This window comes from Cydia amplana, chromosome 1, assembly GCF_948474715.1.
Source record: "Cydia amplana chromosome 1, ilCydAmpl1.1, whole genome shotgun sequence".
Classification (NCBI taxonomy): domain Eukaryota; kingdom Metazoa; phylum Arthropoda; class Insecta; order Lepidoptera; family Tortricidae; genus Cydia; species Cydia amplana.
This window is the reverse complement of record NC_086069.1, coordinates 29,777,831-29,794,385: the sequence shown is the minus strand read 5'-3', so window position 1 is coordinate 29,794,385 and position 16,555 is coordinate 29,777,831. Positions and strand designations below refer to the sequence as shown.

The 16,555-nt window shown below is 38.6% G+C and overlaps 1 protein-coding gene and 1 long non-coding RNA gene across 9 annotated transcripts in view; both read left to right on the top strand.

Moving 5' to 3' along the window:
* LOC134652179 (CUGBP Elav-like family member 4) overlaps nucleotides 1-16,555 on the top strand; it is an 849,854-nt gene that overhangs the window by 209,392 nt on the left and 623,907 nt on the right. The window lies entirely within an intron of this gene.
* The window catches only part of LOC134652424 (uncharacterized), an 80,108-nt gene continuing 64,351 nt past the window's right edge, over nucleotides 799-16,555 (top strand). Inside the window, exon 1 of the long non-coding RNA XR_010097181.1 lies at nucleotides 799-1,057. This is a non-coding gene — a long non-coding RNA (uncharacterized LOC134652424). The remainder of the gene's footprint in view (nucleotides 1,058-16,555) is intronic.

Here is a 16,555-nt window from a genome sequence, read left to right as displayed (position 1 = left end):
CGTTTTCCCAGAGTTAAAACCTAGCTAGCTTTGCTCGGAAAACACATGAAAACTCAAAAATGTGCGTTTTCCCAGAGTTAAAACCTAGCTAGATAAATTTTTCGCACCCGAAAACCCCCACATAGCAAAGGGTATAGCCGGGTAAGCATGGCCAAACTGCCCTTAGCGAAAAAAACAATTTCCTTTTACTGGATTATTAACCTATGTATACGTAGTGCTTTCACCAAATATTAAGCCTCAAATGCTTCAGATTTAAAAAAAAAATGTAAAAAAAGAAAAATCATTTTTATTTTATTACAGCCAAAGTACTAATCCGATTTCTTTGTAATTTGGGTATGTTGTATATACAATTAAGGTCGCTTTCTGAAAAAATTAATATTGAATTATCTCTTAAAATAATAGTAAAAAATTTAGATGAAAATTTTCAGAAAAATAAAAAAAATACATGCGAGATAGCGACAGTTATCAAATATACATATTTCATGTAGAATTTAATAATGTTTAACATATATTTTTTTCAAAAATTAAAATCGGGATTAACAGTGTTAAAAACTCGAATTTGTAACATCCCATAATACCTTCTCTTCATACAAAATAACTTGTACGTTATACTAGAAAGTTATATTCCCAACGCAATTTGAATTTAGAACGCGACTTATTTCGCTGAGCGCGGACCTTAAACTCCGTGGCTGTATGCGGCTAGGGCGAACGGCATTCAGACATTTCAAAAGCGGCCAAGTGCGAGTCGGACTCGCCCATGAAGGGTTCCGTATTTAGGCGATTTATGACGTATAAAAAAAAACTACTTACTAGATCTCGTTCAAACCAATTTTCGGTGGAAGTTTACATGGTAATGTACATCATATATTTTTTTTAGTTTTATCATTCTCTTATTTTAGAAGTTACAGGGGGGGGGACACATTTTACCACTTTGGAAGTGTCTCTCGCGCAAACTATTCAGTTTAGAAAAAAATGATATTAGAAACCTCAATATCATTTTTGAAGACCTATCCATAGATACCCACACGTATGGGTTTGATGAAAAAAAAATTTTTGAGTTTCAGTTCGAAGTATGGGGAACCCCAAAAAATTATTGTTTTTTTTCTATTTTTATGTGAAAATCTTAATGCGGTTCACAGAATACATCTACTTACCAAGTTTCAACAGTATAGTTCTTATAGTTTCGGAGAAAAGTGGCTGTGACATACGGACGGACAGACAGACGGACAGACGGACAGACAGACAGACATGACGAATCTATAAGGGTTCCGTTTTTTGCCATTTGGCTACGGAACCCTAAAAAAAGCGCGGGAACAGGAAAATAGGCACGAATTTTATACAGAGCGTTAACGATTGAAAAATGTCTGTTCCTTTGATGAATAAAATACGTCACATTCTAAATTCAAATTCGTAAAGACTGCGTTCACAATATACTTCATTCGTTTATGACTACTTAGCTTTGCTTGTATGAAGAGAGAGTATTATGGGATGTTACAAATTCGAGTTAAGCACACTGTTAATCCCGATTTTAATTTTTGAAAAAAATATATCTTAAACATTATTAAATTCTACATAAAATATGTAAATTTGGTAACTGTCGCTATCTCGCACGTATTTTTTTTATTTTTCTGAAAATTTTCATCTCAATTTTTTACTATTATTTTAAGAGATAATTCAATATTATTTTTTTCAGAAAGCGACCTTAATTGTATATACAACATACCCAAATTACAAAGAAATCGGATTATTACTTTAGCTGTAATAAAATAAAAATGATTTTTCTTTTTTTGCATTTTTTTTTTAAATCTGAAGCATTTCAGGCTTAATATTTGGTGAAAGCACTACATATACATAGGTTAATAATCCAGTAAAAGGAAATTGTTTTTTTCGCTAAGGGCAGTTTGGCCATGCTTACCCGGCTATACCCTTTCATCGAAATCGTTAGAGCGGTTCCCGAGATCCCCGAAATATATAATTATACATATAAATAAATAAATATACAAGAATTGCTCGTTTAAAGGTATAAGATTCGCATTGCGACTGCAGGAGCATTGCTGCTGCAGCGTTACTGCTATATGCAGGTGATTTCACGGTCAATTTTCTTGTTAAATTTCGTAGCTTAACTGTCGTTGCCATTACTTTATGTATTTATTCGTCTCTCATTTTTTCAAGAAGATTGACAGTGACGTTTGCTAAGGTCAGCAGTAATGCTGCTGCGGTCGCAATCCGAATTTAATCTTAAGGGCCGTAAATGTGGCAATGTAACATGGAAAGTTTTTGGTAAGAAAGAGCAGCCATTAATGTTCCTTGTAGAATAATTTGGATTGGTATCTGTTGATGCTATTCATAACTTGGAAATTTTATGACTTAATAATATATTTATTTCCTTTCTTGCAATAAACCATAGGTAATTTAAAAAATTAATTAGTATTTTGGATTACTATACCTTAGGATTACTATACTTACCTTTACACCTTCAAGAAAAGACCGTAATACTCCCATCTTAAAGGCCGGCAACGCACTAACAACTCTTGTGGTGTTGCGGGTGTCCATGGGCGGCGGCAATCGCTTACCATCAGGTGATCCGTCTGCTTGTTTGCCTCCTATATCATAAAAAAAGGTTTGAATTTGGTATAAGTTATTTCTTAATTAAATTGTTTGATCGGCTAGTTTTCCACATTTAGAGGCATTGTACATCTCTAAAGAACCTTTTGACATAGATACATTATCAAAATTATTTTAATCGACCACTCACGTCAATTAAACGCTCTACATGTTTCGATCCGATATTGAGAATATAACTATCAAATTAACAACTTTTCCCCATGCTTTCTCTACTATTAGAAACATTCTTTACTTACTGCAAAATGGTCTTTATATCTTTGCAATACGGTTAACTCATAGTCAGTTAACAGATACCTGTTCTGGCCCCACAGCTCGTGTACGATCCTCCTAATCCGTTGTAACCCCAAACGCTAAGGGATGCGCGTTCATTAAGAATTTACATTCACTCAATACGACCCTTATTCCCCGCTCACTCAATGTCAGCCCTTTAAGGAGTCTTCGATTTATTTTGCACAAGCTGTTCATGGCGCTTGTATGTTGTGTTGGTCAATTATGAATATTACTTAGGTACATTTTAATGTGTTAATTTGAGAGGTGAGGTGTGAGTAAGACCAACCCTACACACTTGCTTGGTAAATGTATAGGGTTAGTCTTAACGTATAAATTTAAGTAAAACAATAAAACTTTCTTCCTGCTTTTTGACTTTTTGTTAGGTAAAGGTTTAATGCAAAATAGGCACAATGGTTGTCGATTTGCGGAAAATGCCCAGAAGCACTAACTAACTAGGTAAAGGTTTACTTTTCTACAGTCATGGTCACCCTGTGTTGGCGCAACATAAGTACCTACTCGGCCGAAGACCAGTTGACGACACATGACGTCACACACATACGTCACGGCTCCCCGTTCCGCGTACCTACATTTAGACTGCACCGTACAGCCGAAGCGGCTGCACATATCTTGTATAGATTTCCAAAAAACCTAAACGATTACATGTATATCTAGTTGTTAAGAAAATAAAAGAAGATTAGTACTATCCTGAAGTTCCTTCATTCTTCATCAGAAGAGCTTAATTGAGGAGTACATCGAACATTTTGGCGACCGTGTTACTGTTGCTATGTGGACGCATAGCACGAATCTGCAAACTACATACCAAGTATTTACGGGAGAAGAACGGACCTGCTAATGACCACCGGGATCTAGAGGCGGAGTGGAATACCTACCAGAAAGTGTGATACCTAAGTGCCGAAAATTAAAGTGGTGTGCGCTGACGCCGACTTCTAGAACAAAAGGGAGGTTAGCCCGTTCCTTATCCTACCTAGTACCTACCTAGTATATTGTGTTAGCCCTGTAAAGCTTCATTTGTGCGAGCAAGTCTCATTTCTATATAATTAAGTGCATAATTTATTCAGCTAAAGCATATTTGAAAGCGCTTAATCAGCAAGTAGTAATAGCACTTAGTAACAAAAAATAATCATTATTTTAACGTTAAACCACATTTAGTTGCATATTTTTCCTTGTTTACGTTGCTATCTACTTTAAAATAAACATAAAGATCTTTAAAACTACAAATTACTATTACGATTTTTGATTGCATCAGCCATTTACCGTTATCGAGACATAGGTACCTGCATTTGCATTTGTGCCTCAATATTGCATTTATTTTATGAAATTATAGTTAATAATCGGATAATCCTTAACTGTATCGCATCTCTTATCGCATTTAGCTATTGCATATAGGTTTATTTTACGTAAATTATAGTATTACGGCCGAATATTCCAGGATTCCCGCCCCGTGCGCCCGCGCCGGCCCCTCAGTCGCCTGCGCCGAGTGCTTTGTTCTGGTTATCAGCCGGTGAGACGTACAGCTGTTTCTTATAAGGCAATCGTACATAACAGGTATTTATTGCACTTTTATTTAACCGCTTGACCTATATTCGTAATTAGTTTACAACATGTCTGACACAGAATTGAAGGCGAAAAGAGCATCGATTAAGGGTCGATTAACTACATTTAGGAACTATTTAGAAGAGTTTAAGAAATTAAAACAGGTATCTAAGGCAAATTTAAATGAAATTAAATTAAGATTGCGAAAAGTGGATTTGTTGTTTGAGGAATATGATAAGATCCAGTCGATCATTGAAGTGGGTGAGTCCAAGGTTAAAACGGACGGACAACCAGCCAGCGAGCAGGATTTTAGTGAGCGGGAAAATACAGAAAAGTTATTCTTTTGTGCAATTAGTCAGGCGCAGGAATTGATCGCGGCTAATGAGCCTCGCTCCTCGCTGGATGGGGGCCCGGACGACGACTCGCGCTCGTCCCGCAGTGGGGCGGACGCGGGTGGTGTACGTCTACCAACCATACGTCTGCCTAGCTTTGATGGTTGTACCAACAAATGGTTAGAGTTTCGTGATGTTTACATATCGATTGTTCACAACAATGATAATCTCAGTGATATTTGTAAATTTCAATATTTAAAAGCATCCTTATTAGGAAGCGCAGCGTCTGTTATTCAATCATTAGAAATATCGGCGGCTAATTATTCCGCCGCTTGGAAACTAGTTTGCGATAGATTTGATAACAAGCGCCAGCTGATTCATACTCACCTTAAGTCACTTTTTAATGTGTCTTTGTTAGGAAGGGAGTCTGATAAGTCTTTGCGTTTTCTAATTGATCATGTGTCAAAACATTTGAGGGCTTTAAATAGTTTAGGTGAAAAAACAGATAACTGGGACACACTTATTATATTTATGTTTGCAAGCAAATTAGATACCGCCACTTGCACGAAGTGGGAAGAGTATAGGAATAGCTTAGCGGAGAATCCTACTCTGGATAATTTTTATGAGTTTTTACGTCAGAGGGCCGATGTGTTGGAAATGATTTCGGCGACAACTACTAGTGAAAAAACTGAGAATAAGCAAGTTAATTATAAACGAATGGATAAAGTGCAAAAATCATTTGTTGCCGCGGCGAGCGATTCTAACACATCGAGCAACTCAAACATAAGTAATGCGCGAGTATGTCGTGTATGTAACGGTGATCATTTAATTTATAACTGCGAAAAATTAAATCAGATGTCAGTTGATGAGCGAAATGCATTGATAAAAACTTTAAAAGTGTGCATTAACTGCTTCCGTGGTGGGCATTTTGCACACCAATGTAAGGCGAGTCCATGTGTTATTTGTAAGCGTAAACACAACACTCTTCTACACAAAACTATGACGCCGGATAAGCAGAAGGACGGAGGTGAGAAGGAGTATGTGTGTGCGCCCATATCGTTATCAGTCTGCGACGATAGTGAGGTCATGATGGCTACTGCAGTTATTTTAGTTAAGAACGAAAAAACAAATGTAATGCATGAGGCTCGTTGTTACCTCGACTGTGGGTCTCAATCTAATTTTATATCTGAGGCGCTGGTGGAGAAGTTAGGCATACAAGGTGAGGATATAGATGTCAACATTACGGGTATTAAAGATATTTCGTTCGATGTCAAAAAACACTGCGCGGTAACTATTCAAGCGCGTAATAGTAGTGTTAAGGGACCTTGTGCGCGAGTTGATGCCTACATTCTCTCTCAGATAATGAAACCCTTACCGTCAGAGGAAGTGGATATTTCAGATATTGAAATCCCTCAAAATATCACATTAGCAGACCCAAGTTGGTACAAGCCTGCGGATATAGACATATTAGTAGGCGGTGCGATATTTTGGGATTTAATACGCAATGGACAAATTAAGCTTGGTAAAAATAAGCCTAAATTGCAAAATTCAATATTTGGTTGGTTAGTGGTAGGAAAAACAATGTTAACTACTAAGAGTAGTAAAACAAAAACTGAGCATTGTGCTTTCAGTAGGGAAATACGCGATCAGCTAAGTAAGTTTTGGGAGTTGGAGGAAGTGCCAGCTGCACCAGTGTTGTCCCCAGAAGAGGAGGCGTGCGAAGAACATTTCAAGCAAAACACACGACGCTTAGCTGATGGCAGATTTTGCGTCACGCTGCCCTTGAAAAATCAACCAGATGTTTTAGGTGACTCGTATAGACTAGCAAGGAAACGGATTGATTCTTTGGAGCAGCGGTTTAGAAGGCAGCCTGATGTAAAATCGCAATATGTAGAATTTATTAATGAATATGCACAGTTGAACCACTTATCAGAGAGCAATAAGCCTGAAAAGGCCAACTTTCTGCCCCACCACCCGATTTTAAAGGCCCAAAGCGAATCTACGAAGTGTCGCGTCGTTTTTGACGCGTCAGCTCGGACTGATTCAGGCTACTCGCTCAATGACATTCTCATGGTGGGTGCCACGGTGCAAGACGACATTTTTTCTATTCTAATACGATTTCGTCAGCACGTTTTCATATTCACAGGAGATATAGAAAAAATGTATCGGCAAGTAATCGTGGAACCTTCACAGAGACACCTTCAAATGATATTATGGCGTGAAAATGAAGGTGAGCGCATGAAGTACCTAGCCCTGAATACGTTGACGTATGGCACGTCTAGTGCGCCGTTCTTGAGCACGAGATGCCTAGCCCAACTGGGCTATGAATGCAGTGATCCTTTGATAAAGGAGGTAATTGTCCATGATTTTTACATCGACGATTTGATAACTGGTACGGATGATGAAGGACAATTATTAAGCCTTTATCAAGGGGTCAACAAAACATTAAGTTCAGCTCATTTTAACTTGAGAAAGTTAAAAAGTAATTCGAAGCAATTTATTTCTGAAGTAATGGAGACAAACAGTTCTCAACAGGATAACTTAAAAATATCGAATCAAAGTAACACGCTAGGCGTGGAGTGGAATCCAAATGCAGACAGCATATTAATGAAATGTTCAAAGTTGCCGTTGTTAGATAACCATGTAAAATACACTAAAAGGGCCGTCCTATCTGTAGCTTCAAGTATATTTGATCCCTTAGGGCTGTTGAGTGTATGCGTTATTCTATGCAAAATCTTTTTGCAATCATTATGGTCACAAAAATTGGACTGGGATCAGGAAATACCTCAGGCGCCGAACTGTATCTGGACCAGATTTGTCAACAATATTAATTACTTAAAGGAAATAAGTATTCCACGCCACGCCAGCTGTAGAAATGCGGTTGAAATTCAAATCCATGCATTTTCGGATGCCTCGTTAAAGGCATATGCAGGATGTATTTATTTAAGATCAGTAGATGAGTTAGGGCATTGTACGGTTCGACTTTTGTGCGCTAAAACAAAGGTCACGCCTTTGAAGGCGACGACTATCCCAAGATTAGAGCTTTGTGCATCCTTACTAGTTTCGCGTTTATGTGAAAAGGTCGTGCAAGCTTTACGCTGTAATATCGCAAAAAGATATTTTTGGTCAGACAGTAAAATTGTCTTGGGTTGGTTGCGCATTCCTACAAATAAGTTATGTACTTTTGTGTCGCATCGAGTCGCTGAAATAAATGATAAGTGTTCGAATGCTGCATGGATGTATGTCCCTTCAGCACAAAACCCGAGTGACCTTGCCTCACGAGCTACAGTCGTTGTCACTGTGGTGGGAGGGACCTGCATTCCTGCAGGATACAATTGATCAGTGGCCAGAGCAAACTGAAGCGACAGAAAAGAGCTTACCTGAGTTACGTGTATATGCGGCAAGAGTTGAAAAACCGACAGTACCGATAATCGATATGTCAAATTATTCAAGTTTTCTTAAACTTAGAAGGATATTCGCGTACATGTGTCGATTTATCAATAGCTTGCTGCGTAAACCAAATTGTGAAGCTAGCACTTCATTTACTGTGGACGAGCTTGAACAAGCAGAGTCCAAGTTAGCTTATTTGTCACAAAGAGAAAGCTTTCCTAATTATGATAGTAATCCAAAGTCTATCATTGGATTAGGTAAATTAACTCCTTTTGTCGATGACTCCGGATTGATTCGAGTGGGAGGAAGATTAGATAACTCTAATTATGATTTCGACAAAAAGCACCCTATTCTCTTAGATGCCAAACATCACTTCACTGAATTGTTGTTTAGATATTTCCACTTCAAACTGTTACACGCGCCGCCACAACTTCTTCTGTCAGTCATTCGCGAACACTATTGGCCTTTAAATGGCAGAGTACTTGCTAGACGTACTTACAACAATTGCACGCGCTGCAAAAGAATGAAAGGAGAAGTAGCTCAGCAAATCATGGGAAACTTGCCAGCTCAGCGGGTAACACCTGGCTATACGTTTGAGGTGGTAGGTACTGATTTTGCCGGTCCATTTTTTGTGAGTAACAGGAAAGGTCGTGGTGCAAAACTCCATAAGAGTTACCTATGTGTTTTTATAGATTTTAAGATAAAGGCAGTTCATTTGGAACTTGTAAGTTCTCTGAGCACAGAAGATTTTATTTTAGCATTGCGTCGCTTCATATCTCGACGAGGAATGCCTCGAGAGATATTTTGTGACAATGGGAGAAATTTCGTAGGCGCCAGTCGCGAGATAGGCGAGTTTCTCAATGCTGCCTCCAGTTCTGTGTCAGATGCATTTGTAGACGATAAGATAGTCTTTCATTTTTCACCTGCGTACGCTCCAAATTTTGGAGGCCTTTACGAAGCAGCTGTCCGGTCTGCGAAATTTCATATGAAAAGGGTGGTAGGCAATACTCACTTAACTTTCGAAGAGTTGACATCGTTGTTCGCACAGATTGAGGCCGTCCTAAATTCCAGGCCCCTCTGTCCCATGTCATCCTCTCCAACCGATTTAGCACCTCTCACCCCAGGGCATTTTATCATTGGAAGACCCCTTGTCTCGCTACCGGCACCTGATTTGCAAGATGTCAATCCTAATCGGCTTCATAGATACGCAAGGATTGAGCAAGCAAGGCAACACTTTTGGTCGAGATGGAGTCAAGAATATATCTGCGAATTGCAGCAGCGTACCCGATGGCAGCAGCGACGCCCCGACATCAAGCCCGGTCAGATGGTCCTGATAAAAGACGAGGCGACATCACCACTGAAATGGCCATTGGGACGAATACAGGCAGTATATCCTGGAAGCGATGGAGCAAGTAGAGTCGCGGACATACTCACAACAAAAGGCACGATTCGACGAGCCATCAATAGGATATGCCCCTTCCTAGATGAAGATAAGGCTTAAAGCCAAGGCTTTAAGAGGCGGGAGGATGTTGGCGCAACATAAGTACCTACTCGGCCGAAGACCAGTTGACGACACATGACGTCACACACATACGTCACGGCTCCCCGTTCCGCGTACCTACATTTAGACTGCACCGTACAGCCGAAGCGGCTGCACATATCTTGTATAGATTTCCAAAAAACCTAAACGATTACATGTATATCTAGTTGTTAAGAAAATAAAAGAAGATTAGTACTATCCTGAAGTTCCTTCATTCTTCATCAGAAGAGCTTAATTGAGGAGTACATCGAACACCCTGTAATGTCAAATTAATAGGGAAAAATCCGTTTAAACTCTTATCGCTGCCTTTCCCCTGAAATGAATAAAACAATCCAAGAGAACAGCGAAAATATGTGGATTACAACAAATGCTTATAAGTTGATTCCTCGCTTCTGCGCTCGTCTCCGCCAGGGTAGACCCTCGGAAGTTTGTTTCAACATGTTTTTCGTTTATGAAAAGCTCTGGTAAGTAAATATTTAATTACATTTTGGACTAAAGATCCTAAAACTCAAGTCGCAGCACTAATATACCCATATATAGGCACTAATTTGAAAAAATCTCGTTAATGTACCTACACAGATACAATATTTTTCTTTTAATCGACAGAAAAGATACGAGTTATTTTTCAAAGTAATGCCGATAAATATGTAAGCTATACGCCACTTTTTCTAAACTTAAGTTCAATTTTGTCAATTTAAAACATAATACGTGTGAAAATAAAACAAATCCTTTTAAAACACATACAACCCACCGGAAAATCGAACTTATAAATAATGCCGATTAATTCCGGTCTGTTTCCGTTGAGAATAAACCGTTTTTTCAGCGCCATCTGGCGGGTATAAAGCCGATGAATTATTGTCACGGCATCTGCTGCAACTGTAATTGTTTCCGCAAGTGCAGTAATGAATGCAACTCGATACGCGGCCGTTTGTCATGGGACCGGGTGGCGTGGGTGCCTTTTTTCACGATTCGAAATTAATGTATAAATATGTACACTGTATACAACGAATTTTTCCCTGAACAGCTTTAAATATCAGTAAAAATCGAGACCATAATTTTAATTTATTTTTGTCTTTCAAACCTATAAGCAATATTAATACCAAATATACACACCATCACTTGTAAAGTTGCGAAAAGGGGAAGTACCGTATAAAATATATACATACGAATACCAACTTCAGTCTAATTGGTAGTGATTATTCTCATGAAATTGAAAGTCTGAATCCAAACTGGTTTTTCAATAGCTTTCACGATTGTCACCTACATAATATATACTTACCTAAAGTTTATTTTTTTATTCGGTAGACTAAAATGACATTTCATAGTACAGCATGTGTCATTTCATACTATGAAATGTAATTTTAGTCTACCGAATAAAAAAATAGACTTTACTTTTATGGCAATAATATGCCTCTGCAAAATGGCTAAAGTTGTCTAGAAATTAACAATCATGGGAAAAACTAGTTCATAAATTACATATGAATATATTAAAGCAAGGCTTTCATTTTTTAAACAGTGCTTTCCTCTTCAATTAACAAAATGAAATGTTTAATGAGGGCTACAGTTAATGAGTATAATTTTTGTCGAAACTCAATCGCACATAACGTTTGATTGTCGAATAGTAACAAATTGAACGGGGACAGGATAATTGGGAGCATGTTTCCGAAGTGCTGAGCTTGCGTAGGTACCTCATCTAGTGAGGTAATGAGGTACCAGTCGTGTACGGTTAGCCGCAGAAGTCAGTGGACTTTATCGGTATAGCCAGATACAGACATTTTAAGTTCTTGGTGAATTCTCAACTTAGCGTTCTCCACGTTGGATTAAAAGAACCGCATTTTAAGAACGTTGGATTAGAAGGGCCGCAAATATCAGATTCCAAAAACCTGCTAACTTAATGTAAGATGACGTACGGATGTCAACTACAGATACAATACTGTTGCGGCGTCCACTGAAGTCGCTTTATCTGTCAATTTTCTTAATAAAATGAGATGACGTCATTAATCTGTCAGCTCCCACGGCTCATATATGAGCCAGAACGCTTATGGTGACGTCATATCGTGGGATTCGACAGGTTAAGAGCGTTTTCCAAAAAAAAATACATTTCATTCATGTCTTCAAAATATTGACTTCTTGAGCTCATTTTACTCAGAATCATTTGTACACGCCTCATACATAAAAAAATGTGTCCCAAAATGTTGTATGAAAAAATATTTTTCCAGTGCGTCACATTCATACAAATAAAAAAATTATTCATACAAAAATGTGACGATGTGGAAAGGAAATCTTGGGACACATTTTTTCATGTATGAGGCGTGAATGTAAAAATGATTCTGAGTAAAATGAGCCCAAGAATTCAATATTTTGAAGACATGAATGAAATGTAAGTTTTTTTTTGAAAACGCTCATAAACGAACGTTATACATTATTACTTAGGTCGTCTAAAGTATATTTTGTCCTATATGTGTGTTATTTATTGAGCTGCAGTATACTAAGGGAATTCAAACGCCGAACTCTAATGATGTGAATTACATTTGGTAGGGTCCGTAAAATAGGTATCATAGACGTTAATTGAGGCCATGTTACCAAACTGCTGAGCCTGCGGGCCGTACCTCATAACTCACGATGAGGTAATGAATCACCCCGGCGGAATTAATATGGGTCTGGACCGGGTTAACTTTCATCAAATAGTATCTGTCGATTATGTTAGGTAATAATTAAACATAGAACGTTAAAATAAATTATTATATTTATTACGCTTTAATCTCCATTTGCAAACATTGAAAAGCCTATCGGCAAAGGCGTGCAACTTCTGGAGGTAGCGGGTGCAAACCCCGAGTACCAATGAGTTTTTCAAAATACTGTACGATATATACACTCGGGTGCAAAGAAATCGGACCACCCCAGCATTTTTATCATTTTTTCAATTTCTGTAAAAACTGTATGTGCTACTGTGACATATTATATACCTAATGAAAGGTTGGCTTTTCCTCTATAAATTGATGTGCTTTTCACAGGTTTACTTCCAATATTTTCAGGCTTTCAGGGCTAAGAACTTTGTCACCCTAAAAATGCATACTGGAGTGAAACTTATGCATAATGGGAAAACTGCGATTCTAAAGATATCAAGTAAAAATTAAAACAATTTTCAGCATTTTAATACCGTATATTGCCTCCTCTAGCCCTACGACATGCAGTCATTCGGTTTTTCATTGATCTTATGAATTTTTTTACAGTGTCTTGAGGGATGCCCGCCCATTCTTCTTCGATCGCAGTCTTTAGCTCCAGTAAGGATTCAGGGGCGGGATTTCTGGCCCGGATTCTTCTTTTCAGCTCGTCCCAAATGTGCTCGATCGGGTTTAGGTCAGGACTGCGGGCTGGCCACTCCATGACTCTGATGCCGACCTCCTCCAAGTACTCCTTAGTGATCCGGGCTGTATGCGGCCGAGCGTTATCTTGCATGAGTATGAACTCATCGCCGATATAACCCGCAAATGGGACCACATGATCAGCCAGGATTTCCTCCACGTACCGACGTGCAGTCAAACCGCCTGAATTCGGTCTGGTACCTGGCCCTGTGATGAACACAATGTCCGTCTTCGCTTCCAAAGAAATACCAGCCCAGACCATGATTGACCCCCCACCATAAGCAACACGTTCCTCGATGCAGCATTGAGAGAACCGCTCCCCAGGTCTTCGGTAGACTCGTACCCGTCCGTCATTGCCAGACAAAGTTATCCTGCACTCGTCGGAAAAAAGTACGGAACTCCATTGCTGAAGGGTCCATTCTTCATGTTCGCGAGCGAAGACGCGTCGTTGTCCACGATGTATTGGGGTGAGTTTTGGGCCATTTGCAGCTCTGTGAGCTGTCAATTCCTTCTCCTTCAGTCGTCTTCTAACTGTCCATCGGCTGATAGACACATTCCTGGTCTCTAGGAGCTTCTGCTGAAGCTGAACGGCATTCAGTCGACGATTTCGTAGCGAGGTAAGAACGATGAAACGGTCATCTCTCTCAGAAGTGATGCGAGTTCTGCCAGTTCCGGGTCTTCTGGATAACGTCTGATCTACGCGGAATCTCTGGAAGACACGTTGAACCGATGACTTCGATAGGTTGAGTTGTCGAGCCACTGCACGTTGACTAAGCCCTCCCTGCAATAGGGCAACTGCTTGGCCGGCTTCAGTCGAGGTAGTATCCATTTTTCTCCAGTTTTTCCAGGTTCAGGCGATGAGAGTAGTGTTCAGGAAGACGTACCAATCACGAATGATGCATAAACAATGATAATGACTGTTTTTATACCTAATGATAAGTGGTCAATTAGTGCATGCGCTAATGAGGCAGTTGGAGGGGGGTGATTTCCAGGCCCATATTTTGCACAATATCCATCCCCACTCCTGAATATTGATGTCATTTGATAGGGCAGAAAATTATCTACCACGTGGTATTTAAATTATCATGATCGAGGTTACAGTTTTTACACAAATTGAAAAAATGTTGAAAATGCTGGGGTGGTCCGATTTCTTTGCACCCGAGTGTAGTTTCATTTGATATTTACCAAATATGTGGAGAAAAACATCGTGAGGAAACCGGATAAGGCCTAGTTTCCACTTTGGGTTGGATGTTTCGATGGATGGTCCTGTCTTTTACTCAGATACTTACATAAATGGAACAATAACTATTCCTGTTTCTTTAGGACATTAAAATTGTTGAATACATTTGAACCTTAACAAAAGTATCAGTAGTATATTAGCGTGGAAACACTTTGGAACCATTAACAGTTGATTGATAGTGTAGCGACACTCCATAAATAAAGTCGACGTTATGCGACGAACGCAGCGTGAGTCATGATAAATGTTTATTTCTAATTTATAATCGCGTGAAAATTCATTCAAATACTACTGTTTATATTATTTTTTAAGTGTCGAATAACTTTAAGTAATGAATAAATTAACTCTACTAAGATTAATGAAATACGACTAAATAATAATTTTCCTAATATTGTCATCTGCAAACATACTGATCTTAAGTTGCACTTTCTAAATTACCCCATTTTTATATCTCTTTTTTATTTCATGCACATTTGCAACTTAGTACTTATAGTATTATGCTAACACCATATCATCATAAACACAGTTACTTACTACTAATTAACACATAAATTTTTCGCAACATGCTCTAGAATTCATTAATCAAGCTTGCCATCCCTGAAGCAAATTATTACGATGAGTCTTTATTATACTTGGTCAACCAGATCTTGACAATAGAAAAAGGCGGCAAATTTGAAAAATGTAGGCGCGAAGAGATCTGATATCGTCCCATAGAAAATTTGAATTTCGCGCCTTTTTAGGGTTCCGTAGCCAAATGGCAAAAAACGGAACCCTTATAGATTCGTCATGTCTGTCTGTCTGTCTGTCTGTCCGTCTGTCTGTCCGTCCGTATGTCACAGCCACTTTTCTCCGAAACTATACGAACTATACTGTTTAAACTTGGTAAGTAGATGTATTCTGTGAACCGCATTAAGATTTTCACACAAAAATAGAAAAAAAAACAATAAATTTTTGGGGTTCCCCATACTTCGAACTGAAACTCAATTTTTTTTTTCATCAAACCCATACGTGTGGGGTATCTATGGATGGGTCTTCAAAAATGATATTGAGGTTTCTAATATCATTTTTTTCTAAACTGAATAGTTTGCGCGAGAGACACTTCCAAAGTGGTAAAATGTGTGTCCCCCCCCCCTGTAACTTCTAAAATAAGAGAATGATAAAACTAAAAAAAATATATGATGTACATTACCATGTAAACTTCCACCGAAAATTGGTTTGAACGAGATCTAGTAAGTAGTTTTTTTTTAATACGTCATAAATCGCCTAAATACGGAACCCTTCATGGGCGAGTCCGACTCGCACTTGGCCGCTTTTTTTACTGACAAGATTTGGTTGACCAGCTATATAATATAATATATGTTGTGTTTAGTAAAACATGTCAATTAAATCGAACACATCTTCAAATAAGAGCACTTTTATAACACGAATACAAAAGGAACCAATAGATTATAACTTCATAACCTAACTACATTTGTTGTAGTTACTGACGAATTCAAATCGCTCTTTCAACATTTCAAACTAACATTTCCAGATTGTTCACCTAGGTACTTGGATGTCGACTTACCTATAGCTGTGTTCCTCGCTTTTCTAGATGGGCTTCCTATGTAAAGTAGAATGCCGACACCGCGAATATTTCCAACAATTTCGACAGCAACATATTAATTTAGCCGAAACCTAGAACAGGGAAATAATGTGTTTGCCTAAAGAATCGCGTGCGGCCGCTGATTGAGCGGAATTACGCGGGGCAATTGCATTAGTTGCACCGATAGCAATGAAAAACGATGCATTCGGTGTAGCGGGCATTGAAGTGGCTTCACAATGAAAAACTATTTCACAGGCCAGCCAAATTAAATCTCATGCCAATGTTACGAAGACTGACGTGCAGAATTTTTCATTTCAGCTGACAGTCATCGACACTACCTATATCAAATTCCAAGTTGATTAAATGAATGTCCATTGTGCGATGTCGGTTATTCGCGGCGATTGCAATCTTCTTTTTTTACACAGTCAAGTCAGTTCTTATCTTGGACGATATTGATATTATAGATTTAGAAGAGTTGTCGTCATGTGGTTAAGCCTTGAGGTTGACCTACCGCAAGTAACGGAAAAGTATCCTGGATTTCTTCATACAATTTACCTTTTAAATTTTGGTTTACTTTTTGCCATAATAAGAAATAACTCTGGTCGGTGTATATTCCATTCCACCTCAGAAATTGTAGATCTTTATTAATCGAGGACGGTT